At 42.7% G+C, this 14,013-nt stretch overlaps 1 protein-coding gene across 1 annotated transcript in view; it reads left to right on the top strand.

Annotated features, from left to right (window-relative positions):
• Positions 1 to 8,668: 8,668 nt before the first annotated feature.
• LOC126481206 (uncharacterized) overlaps positions 8,669 to 14,013 on the top strand; it is a 56,797-nt gene continuing 51,452 nt past the window's right edge. The window contains exon 1 of the mRNA XM_050104807.1: positions 8,669 to 8,706. The gene's annotated coding sequence lies outside the window, so the exon portion shown is untranslated. The remainder of the gene's footprint in view (positions 8,707 to 14,013) is intronic.

The raw sequence follows: 14,013 nt of genomic DNA, 5'->3' as shown, positions 1-14,013 counted from the left end.
CATGTCCAAATGCTAACACTACTGTATCTCGAAATGTTATTCAGCCTTGTTCTTCAGATGACGTTTAGGACAGAATTACTGATTATCAATAACTTATTGGTCGAGCTATTATAGACAATCGTCCCAACGGACAGTGATGTGAAAACTGCTTCACTATATGTTGCCGGAATACTTGGAGGATGCTCTGTGGACTTACAAGGGCCGAAATACGTGGACTATTCGGTAAGTAAGTTCCGATTGATAGCGCAATGGAAACCACTGTGAAAATCAGAAATTTTTGTTTTGCAACAGTTAGCTACAGCTTCCAGCCATTGCTCTACGCAGTCACCACTCCGACTTAGACATTTATCGTAGCGTTGAACCAACTTTCCAATACCCTCGTCATAGAAGGCAGCCGCCTGTGCTTCCCGCCAATTCTCTACGCTCATCTCTAGCTCGTTGTCTGTGCGAAAATGTTGTCTTCATAGCCAGCGGTTAATGTGAGCAGAGATGAAACACAGAGGGAGGCAATTACGGGCTGCAGTGCGGGTGATCAAACACTTCCCATCGAAAACGCTGCAGGAGCATTTTCATTGCCCCTGCAGATTGCGACCGAGAGTTGTCACAAAGTAGGAACCGTATGACAGTTCTGTAATGTGTGCTGCATAACATCAGGCGAAATCTCTCACCAGGACCTCTTACTTGGTGGGAGACAGTATTTTCTACGCGTCTTTATGTGCTCACCATGCGCTCAGAACTGAAAAGAGCGATGTGATGTAACTGACAGGCATACTAGAGCCACTGTCGAACACATATGTGCAAAGCTTTATTAGATTTTCACAGTGGTTTCCATTTCTTGACCGATGGAAATTACTTTCCGAATATCCCTCGTATTATAGACAATCGTCTGAACGGACAATGATGTGAAAACTGCTGCACTATATGGTGCCGGAACACTAGGAGAATGCTCCGTCGATTTACAAGGGCCGAAATATTACTGCAACAGACTCATGGCTGTGTCCATAGTCACTACCTGTGATACAGTACTGCCGTCAGACTGATCGCAGTTGCGCACCCGAATGTTTCCATCAGATTGTCGATAAGCAAACGAACAAAGTCAGCATACAAAAGCTGAAAACAATGGAGAAATTATTCTCCGGCGCTTTAAATATTTCTGTGCACTTTACAGATGAATATCCACATCCTCAGTTAGCAAAATAGTCTCTTACAAGTTGCAGAAAGATGTATTTTACACCATGAGTGGTAAAGGAAAATTGACAGTAGAAAACAGCATGTTAACGTCAGCCCTGTTCCTACTCGAGACTGTAGAAAGAGTTGTTGTTCAGAAACGATTGAGATAGTGCACATACACTGGTGTGCAAAATGTAAGGACGAAATCAACTTTCGCATGTAACATAGTTCGATGAAAGTTGGATCACACGTAGAAAGAAATGTCACGGTGTAATAAAGAAAGAACTGAAAAAATTACGCAATGAGACGAAAAGGAATAACACATTTATTCAAAGACATGAATCATACCAAAGCTACCGCGATTTGTAATTGTCCCCTGGACATCACAAAAGGCGGGACATGGCTTTTAATAGGGTCTGTCACCTCCATGGACAACAATGTATTCTCTACAACGTGTACACATGTTAGCCAAATTGTCGGTAAGGCTTTCTTGTGGTAGGGCGTCCAATTTCTCCACCAGTGGAGATGACAACTGCTGCAATACGTCTGCACATCGCGTCCCCCACGTGGTCGATCGGTTGTAAGTCGGAGGGCGGGGGAACAGGCAGGTCAGTCCAGCCGCCGAATATCCTTTTGTGCCAAGCGGTCCTCCAGCTGTGCTTTGCGATGTGATCGCGCACTGTTATCCATAAAAATGAAGTCAGCGCCGAAAGCACACCTGAAAAGACGCACATGGGGAAGGAGTACAGTGTCACAACAAAGTCGATCGTGTTCAAAGATTTGGAAGTCAGTACACCCATGCAACGTTATGCCTCGCCACACCATAACACCTGGACCACCCAAATGATTATGTCAACAATGTTCCCGGGTGCATTACATTAAATCTGCTCTCATCTGAGAAGAGCGTGTGACCACACTGCTCGCTGGCCCAGTCATTGTGCTCTTGGAACCATCACACACTGTGTCGCCGATGTGCAGGTCTCAATGGTATTCAACGTACTGGCCTCCAGGCAAAGAGACCACCCTATATACAGACGCCGTGCCACTGTGGAGAGTGAGATTGCATACCTTGTAGTCCTTTGAAAAACTGGTTGCAATTATATCCACAGTTCGACGAGGGTCCCTTCTTGTCTCTTACACAATGTACAGGTCATCTGCTGCTGTATTTGACCGTGGTCAACCATCCCCACTCCTCGTAGTTCGCAACGCTCCCCGTGAGCGTGAAAAAAGACTGTGAATAATATCAAACTCCTGGGCTACACCCGTCACACTTTGTCCTTCTTCCAGTTTCCGGATGATTCGTCAGCGTGTGACATCATTCAAATGTTCTCTCCAGGCCATGATGTAATGAAGAACACCACCACAGTGAACATTATTATGCAAACACTATATCGTGGCCGACCGGTGTGGCCGTGCGGTTAAAGGCGCTTCAGTTTGGAACCGCGAGACCGCTACGGTCGCAGGTTCTAATCCTGCCTCGGGCATGGCTGTGTGTGATGTCGTTAGGTTTAAGTAGTTCTAAGTTCTAGGGGACTCATTAGTCCCATAGTTGAGTCCCATAGTGCTCAGAGCCATTTGAACCACTATATCGTGGCAGCTTTAAGTGAGGAGTGTTTTGGACTGTGGTTGCGTAAGACGCCGGTAGAGGTCGGGCCTGAACTCCCACTGCCAACCGCAGGAAACAGTTGCTCTGTAGCCACCACCAAATGCCTCGTGTACAATTTACTTTGTGTTGTGGGTTGTTTGTTTTCTTATTTTGAAATGAGTGAAGAGACTAAGCCCTTCGAGATGGTGGGGGGGGGGGGGGGCTTGGTCCGCGGCAAGTCGCTGTTTCCGTTTGTTTGCGGCCACGGTATTCTTTCCGCATAATAACCGCTCGCTGATTAACTCACACTGTCTTTTCCCGTTGCTTCCAGCTGCCTCGTGTTGCTGGGCCAGCTCCATCTGGCGCTGCAGTCACGCTCACCTCACACCATTTGGCGTCCAGCTTTCTGTACGCTGCCGGGGAAACCTCTGGCAAGATGCTTGCCCACTTCCATTCACATCCACCGAGTTGTTAACATGTTATGTTGCTTTACCTAGCTGGCACTTAAGTTTTGCAGAGCAGTGTTTTTATTCGATATTTTACCAATAGATTGGGAGCTTTATTACATGCCAAGGAATAACCATTTCCTCCTGAGGCTCCTAGTATTTAAGACCACACAACGATCTCAGCACGCAACAAAGGCACGTATTATGATATTATTACAAAATCCATGAGTTACTGAGAGTCGTAACTATTAAGACCTCTATACTGTGTCACAGTCTATCGAGCCTTTCCATTGGCTTGCACGCCAAATTAATCCTCTCATAACTCTCCCCGCACGAAAGGAGAAAGAGCGCATTCGATGAATAAAAAAGTCTCCTTGATAATACGGCTCATCCTCTCTTCTACTGAAAGCCCTGTCTCTTCCCCCTGATACACAGAATTTAAAACATGCGTCATTTCACTACTTCACTGTCGCAGCCAAAATTCGTGCTTCTTCTCTTTACCGGTACCGCGATATCACGCCTCATACCGTCTTTCATGTGTGCTTTTCGACTGTCATTAAGTTAAGCTTATATCCAGATTGCACAATTCCGCTTGATTCGACGTTCATACATTGAATATCATCGGCCATTTTGTTGTGTTCATCCGCCATTAATTTTAGGTTCAGCGCCGGGTGCGCGTCGAATCCGATCCTGCTCCAACTCCCGTCTGGATCTAATCTCTGTTTTTTTTTTTTTTTTTTTTTTTTTTAACCTGTGGGGCTCATTTACCAAGTTCGCACCACTGTCAAAAATCACAGTTTATTTTACACCATACAGCAACAGCGTGCTATTTTAAATCTGAAGACGACAAAACAATTATTTAAAGGGAAGTGACTAATAAGAATACCTCTTTAAGATAGTTATATTTCCATGCAGAAGGCCCGAATGAAAATATTAAAATTATCAAAACTGTAAAAAAAATAAAAATAAAACAAAAGAAAAAAGCTTCACGATATTTTTACTGTCAGAAGTGCTAGTACAGCAAGGTATCCAGGAGGGTCTCTATGAATTTTGGTAAGAGGTTCTAGCAGAACTGAACTGAAGCTCTGAAGAAAACTCGTGACTAGTGTTCAGATAGCTCAACAAGTAAGAACACCGCTCGCGAAGGAACTCAAACCTTCTGTCAAGTAGTAACTCAGCTGAGAGTGATGGTTTACGTGTATGTGGATTTCTATGAAGGAGGCACAGTACCTTAAATCAATAAAAAGACAAGTGTAGGCAAGAGAGGCAGAACAACATACACGAAACATCACTTTAAAATACCAATATCAATATTTGCTCTCGATAATCGTAATAGATTCGCGAAACTCGTCGTGCTACGCATGTAAAAATGTAGCTAGTACAGCGGTTTATTATTTAAATAACGCTGTAGAACTTAGCTGAATTTAAAAAAATATACTGTTGCGTAAAAATATCAGAATCCACAGTAACCAGTCTGAACTTCAGACAGCAGTAGTTTCCAAAAAAAGAAACTGATACTTATGCTGGCTAACTGGTCATCACATCCCATAATCAAGGATTTTGGGGAGGCTATTAGCACCAACAAAGAGATCGTAGTAAACGTGGTTAAAGTTTCTTCAGTACCCTTTACAGGTCACGAAATGTCGTGGGTAAGGGGATAACGGATTTTGTATATTGCATATTAGCAGACGAAATAGATAAGGCTATTAGACATATACAAAAGCTAAAAGTCTAGGAACGATACGTTAGTGAAACAGATGATAAAATCGAGGAAATGTGGAGAATAAGAAACTTGCAGAATTCTTCTTTGAATTTTTGGAACAGAGAAGGTGGTACTGAGCGTCAGTGGTATCTAATTTTTAACTGCTTGCAACAATTGTGTTTCCTAAACAAGAAAGAACTCCAGACACATTACGATTTTTCAGTGGTATACCTAATTTTTACATAATTGTTGAACTGAAGCTAGAGTAATAAATAAGCTGGGTTGGAAAATAGATCTAGCATGATGAATCAACTGCGAGTTGTAGTCCAGTCTCTCTAGAAATTAGCAATGTTTCTGATTTCTATAGCAACGTTTTAGTTTCCGTTATATCATTTCAGGAAACTGGAAAATCTGAAATGTGAGAAGATTTAGATGTTTTCACCGAAAGTGCTTCTGCTGCCCTGGAAAATGATTATGTGAAACTAAACGTGTATAATGAAGCTATTTACATATGCAGATCTTATCTGAACCATCACATATTTCCCTATGAGAGATGTTTATCTGCTTTGATGGAAAAAGAACTTCGACAGTGAAACGACGAATTAAGCAAGGCTCCTACGAGATCTGGACCAAAAATTAACTGTATATTTGATTTATAGATGATGTTGTCACGCAATAAACTCACTATTTTTCTACATTTAAATCGGGTCGTAGTACGTCATGTAGTTACTACGATGTAATGGTAAATGGATTAAACTAAACTGGATTGTCTTTTACTGTTAATCTGCAGCATGTGAGCACAAATGTTAAATCATAAAACAAGCACAAGATGAAAATAATGCAAGTGCTAACCATACACCAAAACAGTCGCTCTTTTGCTTACTATCACATGCTGAAAACTCTTTTTTTCGATAGCTTGAACACTTTATGCAATATTATCACACTTTTTAGTTGTTCTGTTTGCTGGTGTAGTCATGTAATCAGTTGTCTAGACACTACAGAAGGCCAAAATTTGAATGTCATCTAGATTCATGTCAGTTTTTGTTGTACTACCGAGCTAGCACTCTGTAGCTTGACATACTGTCAGTTGTAACTATCTTCGGTAGTATTGTTGAAAGGTTGAATGATTGGACAGACTTCAAAATGTGATAGTGTCGATTATGCACACATTAGGAGAAAATGTGCTATATTGTACAACTGCTTCTGAGATTCAGTTGCTGCAAAGTATCAATTACGCGAGCGGCGCAAGTCATAGTTAACAAACAGACCAAAATCTGTTTTTTGTTGAATATAAATACAGATATATGCGGCCAGTCACTTACATAATACTTGCACACTTCTATTAACTACTTTTCGAGCCTGCACATACTGAACGTTGGCAGATTTCTGTTGGCATTGTTTGTTGTAAATGGTATTTAACAAGTTTTCTTCTTGAGGACCAGCAGCATCGTATATGCCTGGTAACAACATGATTATTAAAGTAGATTTACCAAATAGCTGCTTAGAATAAGTAATCTTTATTCACGACGGACTGTTTCGCCTTTATCGCCATTTTCAAGTACGTCTAGATTGATGTGACGTCCAAAAACGTATAGCGTGGAAATGTCGAACTACTGTCAATCGTAATTAATAGTTTATTTTCAACATGTTGACAGCATTTACCTTCTTATTAAAACAGTGACAGTTATAAGACAATTCACTAACGACGTAACATGGACGTCACATCAATCTAGACGTACTTGAAAATGGCAATAAATCCGAAACAGTCTATCATGAATAAAGATTACTTATTGTAAGCAGCTATTTGGTGCATCCACTCTATGGCCGATATGCAATTTGAAAATAAAAATTGCCAGGTGTATGCTAACACCAATACCACCCACACTGACGCAAGAAGCAACCTCCAGTACCCTGTATAACGATACAAAAAAGTGGAAATTTGTGGTAAGGTCTTATGGGACCAAACTGCTGAGGTCATCGGTCCCTAAGCTTACGCACTACTTAATCTAGCTTAAACCAACTTACTCTAAGGACAACACAGACACCCATGCCCTAGGGACGACTTGAACCTCCGATGGGGGAAGCTGATAACGATACAAGCTTGAATATGTAACTTCTGCATGTCTCTCCTGAACTAGTTAATAGAAATAAACAAATATTTCGTAAGTAAAGATGGCAGTTATCTGCATTTATATTCTGTTCTACAATATGCATGATTTGTTTCTTATTACTGTTATCACTTTTGAGACAATGTTCAAAAATGCATCTACCAACTCCACAGAATTTACAAATTCGTGCACACACAAACTTTGTTGCTAAGCGGAGTGGTCCTTTTCCTTCAGGAACACTCATATACGAGGGTCGTTCCGCAAGTCATGGCTACTACGGTATATCTTGCGATAAACATGAGAGTTCCACGATGTACATTGATGGTTCAAATGGCTCTGAGCACTATGGGACTTAACATCTGAAGTCAACAGTCCCCTAAACTTAGAACTACTTAAACCTAACTAACCTAAGGACATCACACACATCCATGCCCGAGGCAGGATTCGAACCTGCGACCGTAGCGGTCGGGCGGTTCCAGACTGAAGCGCCGAGAACCGCTCGCCCACAGCGGCCGGCATGTACATTGAACCAGTACGGCAGTGTGTATCTGAAAGTCAACGTAAAATTGAGTTTCAGTACAGGAGGTCACTTTAGAGGTTGAAATGAAACACTCGCGTTGGAACTCTGAAAATTCATTGTGCACAAGTTCAGAATGCACAAAAATGAATCCAAGTCAACTACCGTGCTTCAAAACAGTGCCCCATGTATACACACAGCGTTTCCAACGATGGGGAAGGCGTTGTGTGACTCCTGTCGCCGAAATGCCGCGAGGACATTAGCACTGTTTGAAAAGCGCCTCCCACACAATGGTTACTCCAGCTGTGGAATGAAATTCAAGTCGCATGAGCTGAGCAGGGTGGGTGCGAAAGTATCCATCTTGTAGCACGGCCAACATCACATCGAATATTTCAGGCGCTGGTATCAAACCATCCTCGCATGCGGTCGCAATCTTTCGGCTGATTTCGGTAATGACGTATTTACTGCGATTACGGTGATTTCACACGTTCGCACAATATACCATAGCTGCCATGATGGCCCTCGTACCTACCACCTATTCAGAATTTAGAAGAAAAAAAAAGAATACAGCACACGGTACGATGTGGTTATGGATTAACGTCTGCTGCGCTAACGGAGAGCACTAGTGCCTAGGCAGTTGGTTTTGTCCGCACTGAATACTGTTTGACGTTCCCTAACTAATATCAGACCCCACTCCGGTCTCTTCTATCCGTTGACTCCCTCGGGTTCTTGAACCGTGGGTGACCTTGCGGTCTTACCGGGAACGAATTTTTAGTACCGACTGACTTCCAGGAGCTCCGCCGCCGCAGCTATCCTGGTTGCAAGCGGCAGGAAGGGAGGAGGATACACGGACTGACATTGAATGAAGAAAAGTGAAAGTGCAGCTGAAGAGCTCTCAAGGTCAGGAGCTCGTGCAGACGCCGGTACTGCGGAGGCTGCCGCCGAGGATGAGTCGGTAAACTCCGCGTCGTCAGGAGGGAGGTGTGGGGGGCAGAGGGGAGTGGGGAGAGTCTAGTAGGCGGGAGGGGAAGAGGATGATCCGCGGCGGGCGCCCTCCTCACCCTCTTCCTTTCTCCCGTCTGCAGCCTTCCGCGCCCCCCACCCCACCCTATATAAACACACGACTGCGGCGCAGCGCACGGATTTTCTAACCGCCTCTCGTCCCGCGTTCCATCAAGGTAAGTGGATGCGCTAACGCGGCTGGCGTCGATGCAGTCAAAGACCTTTTTTTTTTTTTTTTTTTTTTTTTTTAGAAGAACGGCAACCAATCGCGATGTTTTTTCATCTTGAAAATTTTATTCGTCCATAAGTTACCTTCTGCGCCCCATAAGACATCAAATGCCAAAATTTACAGAGAACAACATCGAAAAAAATTTGCTATCACCGCAAAAGTTGTAATGATGATAAAGACAGACACATTTAGATGCAGTCTGATTTTACAAGAAAGACGAAAATATTTTACGACAATTTTTATTATTAGTTACGTGGCGTTGAAATTTTATGTGTCGTTTTTAACATAACATTCTCGTCCCCACACCACATAAGCAGTACTACATAGTCTGACAAATAATAATTCGTTGTCATTTCACTTAGAAGCTTCCATCTAAATGTATTTAGTACCACCAGCACAATAATATTTGAAATTATTTGCGGCATGACCACCTCCAATCGGACTAACTATAGTGAAGCGATGATCTGTTTCAACTAATGTTCCTGTTCATAACATACGTACTTTTATCGATCTCAGGCCAAGAAGATAACGACTTCGATTCACAGTTTAAAAAAATCCTACTACCCTTCCCGACTATAAATACATACTAGCGGGAAATTACAAAATGTCTTTGCTGTACAGGTTTCACGAAAACTCATCAGTTTTTTTTTTAGTTAAAGTTTAAAACAAACTGAAAAAATATTTTAACAATAGAAATCAAAGTAATGGTAAAGTCTTATTCCTTCAATGATTCTCAAACGGCGCTACAGCAATAATCAGCAACATTAATGTAATATTGGCGATGATCACGTAATGTCTGTGCTGAGGTTCTGGAGACCACTTCAGCTTTTTTAGTTAAAGATTAAAGCAAACTGAAAAAAATTTGAACAATAGAAATCAAAGTAATGGTAAAGTCTTATCCCTTCAATGATTCTCAAACGGCGCTACAGTAATAATCAGCAACATTATTGTAAAATTGGCGATGATCACGTAATGTCTGTGCTGAGGCTCTGGAGATCTCTTTAAAACAATACTACCAAAAGGGTTCGGCTATGGCTGAGCTAGTCAGCAGTGTATAGCAATGACTTAATGACAAAAAGTGAAAATACTGTTTGCTGCACCGTTTTGACTCCTAAGTTGAGAATTCTGACTTTCAGTACTGTCATCAGGGGATATAACAGTGCAGCAGGCCAACTATTATAGCGTTTGTTTACGATTCTTACACTTTCTTTTGAAAAAGTAAGAGAACACAAACCATCATTCCGTACCATTACGTTCCACATGCTTCACATATTTATTCACCCTCGGCTTTCACACGGTCCAAGTTTCATTTTCACACGTACACCGTCAAAAATTCGTTCTTCATTTCTATACGTGTACTTCGATTAGAAAATCCAGTTCCTGAAAAAAAAAATTCTTCGCCTAAACCAAGTCGATTCTGATATCCGTTATGTTTCGTTAGTCTTTCGGAATACAGCACTTCCAACACCACATTCTTTTTCTTCGCTGTTTTCCGTTTATTTCTCAGTTTTTCTGCTCAGCAAGTGTGTCTCGGCGTCGCGGTATGCTCTCACTTTCCTCCCATCAGCGCAGCCAATGTCGAAAACTAAATCCGTACCATGACCCTCGTCTTTATTGCATTTATGACACATCCACGCCTACAGCACCAGCCCAGCTTTCACACGGTCCAACTTTTATTTTCACACGTACACCGTCAGAAATTCGTTTTTCATTTCTATTTCTATACTTCGATTAGAAAATCCAGTCCCTGAAAAAAAAAAGTCTTCGCCTGAACCAACTCGATTCTACCGAGTTTACCTTTTGACACCATTTTCTGTGTGCTTTGCTTTGATTCCAGTTCATTTGTGATTTCCTCTGATACATTCGAGGCTTTGTCAGAACAGTTTGCCTATAATAGCATCAGACTGAATTGCCTGACACATCTCTCTGAGAGAATTAAGATTCTGAGTCATCTCTTCTTGTGTAAATGTTCTGCGCAAATTGAGAGTACTGCCTGCGTGTGTTTCTTGTGGATTTTTATTTACAATCGCTGCCATTACTGCAATTTAACAATACCATCTGCAAGTAATAACCATTATGAGCGTTTGGCGTTTATGTTCCCAAACCTACATCTATCAAACATTAGCCGTCCTATGCACTAGTCGAAAGTAAACAAGAGTGTATTAAGCTCTATACACAGCTCGCTTACAGAGATATGCTTTCAGGTGCTTGACCTCTGAGAGGGTTTACTAAGACACTGGAATCGTATTCCCGAAGGAAGGCGGTTCAAATCCCCTTCAAATCATCCAGAACATATTTAAGATTTCCGTACGTTCCCTAAATCACTTAAGATGAATACCTGGATGGTATCGTCAGTTTGTGACAATTGTACGGCGCGACACTTGTGCGGAGATGGAACGTGTTGACATTTCTGTGGAGGCTAAAACACTTGAGGTGGTTCTTTGCTTTCACATTCGTTGGCTTCGCCAAGCCACAACGAAACTGTCACATTCCAACCCAAACAAGCTCTCACCCGAAGCTGGGGAAAACCAGCAGGTCGCACTTTTTCAACCTTCTAATGCCCTAATTTACTGGAGCCATAGTGGCATCGTCAAATGCCACTACGACACCTGTATGTTAGGACAAGTTTTTATAAAACAGATCTGAAGATGGTCATTGCTGACCGAAACCGGTAGTCCGAGGACCTAAAAATTTGCGACCATAGACGTGAAATAAAGGAAATTTATTCAATTTTCCGGGTCACCGTTCAGTTCGCGATCATGTCGCAGCTTGTGTCCTACTAACAGGTGTCGTAGGCAGCAACACACCGTGCTACACTGCTAAATTCGTACTGTGCCTGTATGCTACCTGCAAAAGCCCGCTTTTCCCAGCAGGAGCATCAGGTTCCTCAAAAATATCACTGGTGCCACACACCGAAAGGTGTCTCGGGGAGTAAAGGTGCCTTCCTTAACCCGAGTTTGTGTTCTGTTGTCGGCGGGACCTAAAACTTTGACGTTCCTTCTTTTTCCTTGTGTGAGCGTACTGAACACAAATACTCATGTGGACTCGATTATAGGCCACGCGGTTAGAGGCGCCATCTCACCAACTGCGCGGAACCTCCCGCAGGAGGTTCGAGTCCTCCCTCGGGTATGAGTGTGTGTATTGCCCTTAGGGTAAGTTAATTTAAATAGTCTGTAAGTCTAGGCACCAATGACCTCAGCAGTTTGGTCCCTTAGGAATTCACACACATTTGAACATTTTTTTGACTCGATTATATGACTCTGATAAAGGGGTGGGGGGAGGGGGAGGAGGGAGTGAGTGTGAACATAGATAAACAACCACGCAAATGTCACCTGAAGATGGGATCGTTAAATCGCGCAACTGGTTGCGAGAGCAAAATAAACACTGTGTGAAGCATGTACAATCGACTCCACGAGGGCGTGCTGAAAATTAATGCTTCCGAATCTTTTATGTGAAAACTCTGAATCCTTTTTAAATGAAACCAGCTTTATTAACATTCTACATCTTTAATCCTCATATCTACATATTCATTTCCGAATAGTCACGCTGGCAACGAACACATTTCTCACAGTGAGAGATCAGGTTGTTGATACCGTCACTAGAGAATGTTGACGGAGCCACAATATCACCTCTGCTTGCACAGCCTTATCACTATGAAAGTGAAGTCCTCGAAAGACGCAAACGAGATGAGGCAAGTCGGGACTCCATCGACGATGATCGATGACTGTGAACCCAAGATTTCTCTTTATTGCAGATCTCGCAGGGGTCGTGTGTGGTCTGGCATTGTCATGTTAAGGAGAGGATGCTGCATGTGTGGACTAAATCTTCAAATTCTCACACACCGACATAGTTACGTTACATACCTCCACGCTACACACTGCAATTCGGAACCCTCAAGCAGCAGAGGGCTGCAAACATGTAAAAATGAAGAACGAAGAAGTAGAATGTTAATGATGTTTCTTCTATTTAAAAAGCTTTAAAATTTTCATAAAAAATTGAGAGGCATAGCTTTTCAGCACGCCTTCTTGTATTAAACTTCACCGTGAAACCTTCCAAGGTTGTGAAGACGCTTCGACTTACATAAATTATGTAATTGTTACATATAGCTTTATCACTCATCAAGTAATCGAACTCAAAAGATAGTAAGTCACCATTTAAAAATCGCCTAGTGTATTGTTTCCCATCCCCATTTAATATCGCGGGAGTGCACTGTCTTTCATTCACCGGTCGTTCGCTTAGCCCCACGGTTAACACACAGCTGCGAGGCACGAAAGCGTCCTTAACACCAATACCGAGCCGACGAGAGAGGCCGTTTCGCGCACTGAATCACTAACGTAATGACGGCGCTAACAGCAATTATCTTGGCCCGGTTCGCTTCTTACCGCCTCTTTACCAAAATATTGCACGATAAAAGAACCCGTGATCATTGCACGAGCGTCACAATGCTTCGACTACGCTGCAAGGCAGTCGGTTCAGTGGCAACGAGATGAAAATGTGGCTCTCTGCGTGGAGGTAACAATCCTCGTTGTAGGAACTTTGCCAGTAAAAGGAGGAGAGATCGCTAAAACTGTTCTCCATTGTTAAACCATGTGTTACTATCCTCAGTTGAAGCTCCAGAGGTCTCTGCAGCATACTGTGAGGAGAAAGTATAAGTCACGCTTGGTGGCGATCTGCCCGTTGGCTGGACACGTTGAACCATTTGGAAAACTTGATGTTCTTCCCACATTTCGGCATCAAGTTTCACCTTCTGAGCGTGCCTGGAAAAGTCTCGGGGCGTTCTAGTTGTTTAAGAATGACAAAGGCAGATGAACAGAACTTTACAAACACCTCTTTGGCATCAGTTTGTTGCAGAAGTATCTAGTACATCTTGAGCTAGTATATAAAGGCTTTTTCTTGCAGTGTTCTCATTTTCTCTGCACGGATTAAAGGGATTCCGTAGGCACTGACTGTGTGAAACCGACTCACTCTACTCGTTTACGAGCTGAAGAAAATGGCAGATAGCGGAGCCTAGGTCGATGCCGAGTTTGTTGACTTCTGCAGAGCTGTCGATACAGTTCCATATCGTTGTTTAGTAAATAAAGTACACGTTTACGGAATATCAGGACAATTGTAAGAAGACCAAATGCAGTGTGCTCCTGTCATGAAAACAATACGTTTTTGCCGCACTCGAGATCCAGAACAACCAGCATGATTTTATCCCTGATTCTTTTGCCGGCCGCTGTGGCCGAGCGGTTGTAGGCGCTTCAGCCTGGAA

The sequence above is a fragment of the Schistocerca serialis genome, chromosome 5 (genome assembly GCF_023864345.2).
Source record: "Schistocerca serialis cubense isolate TAMUIC-IGC-003099 chromosome 5, iqSchSeri2.2, whole genome shotgun sequence".
NCBI lineage: Eukaryota > Metazoa > Arthropoda > Insecta > Orthoptera > Acrididae > Schistocerca > Schistocerca serialis.
This window is presented reverse-complemented; position numbering and strand designations above follow the sequence as displayed.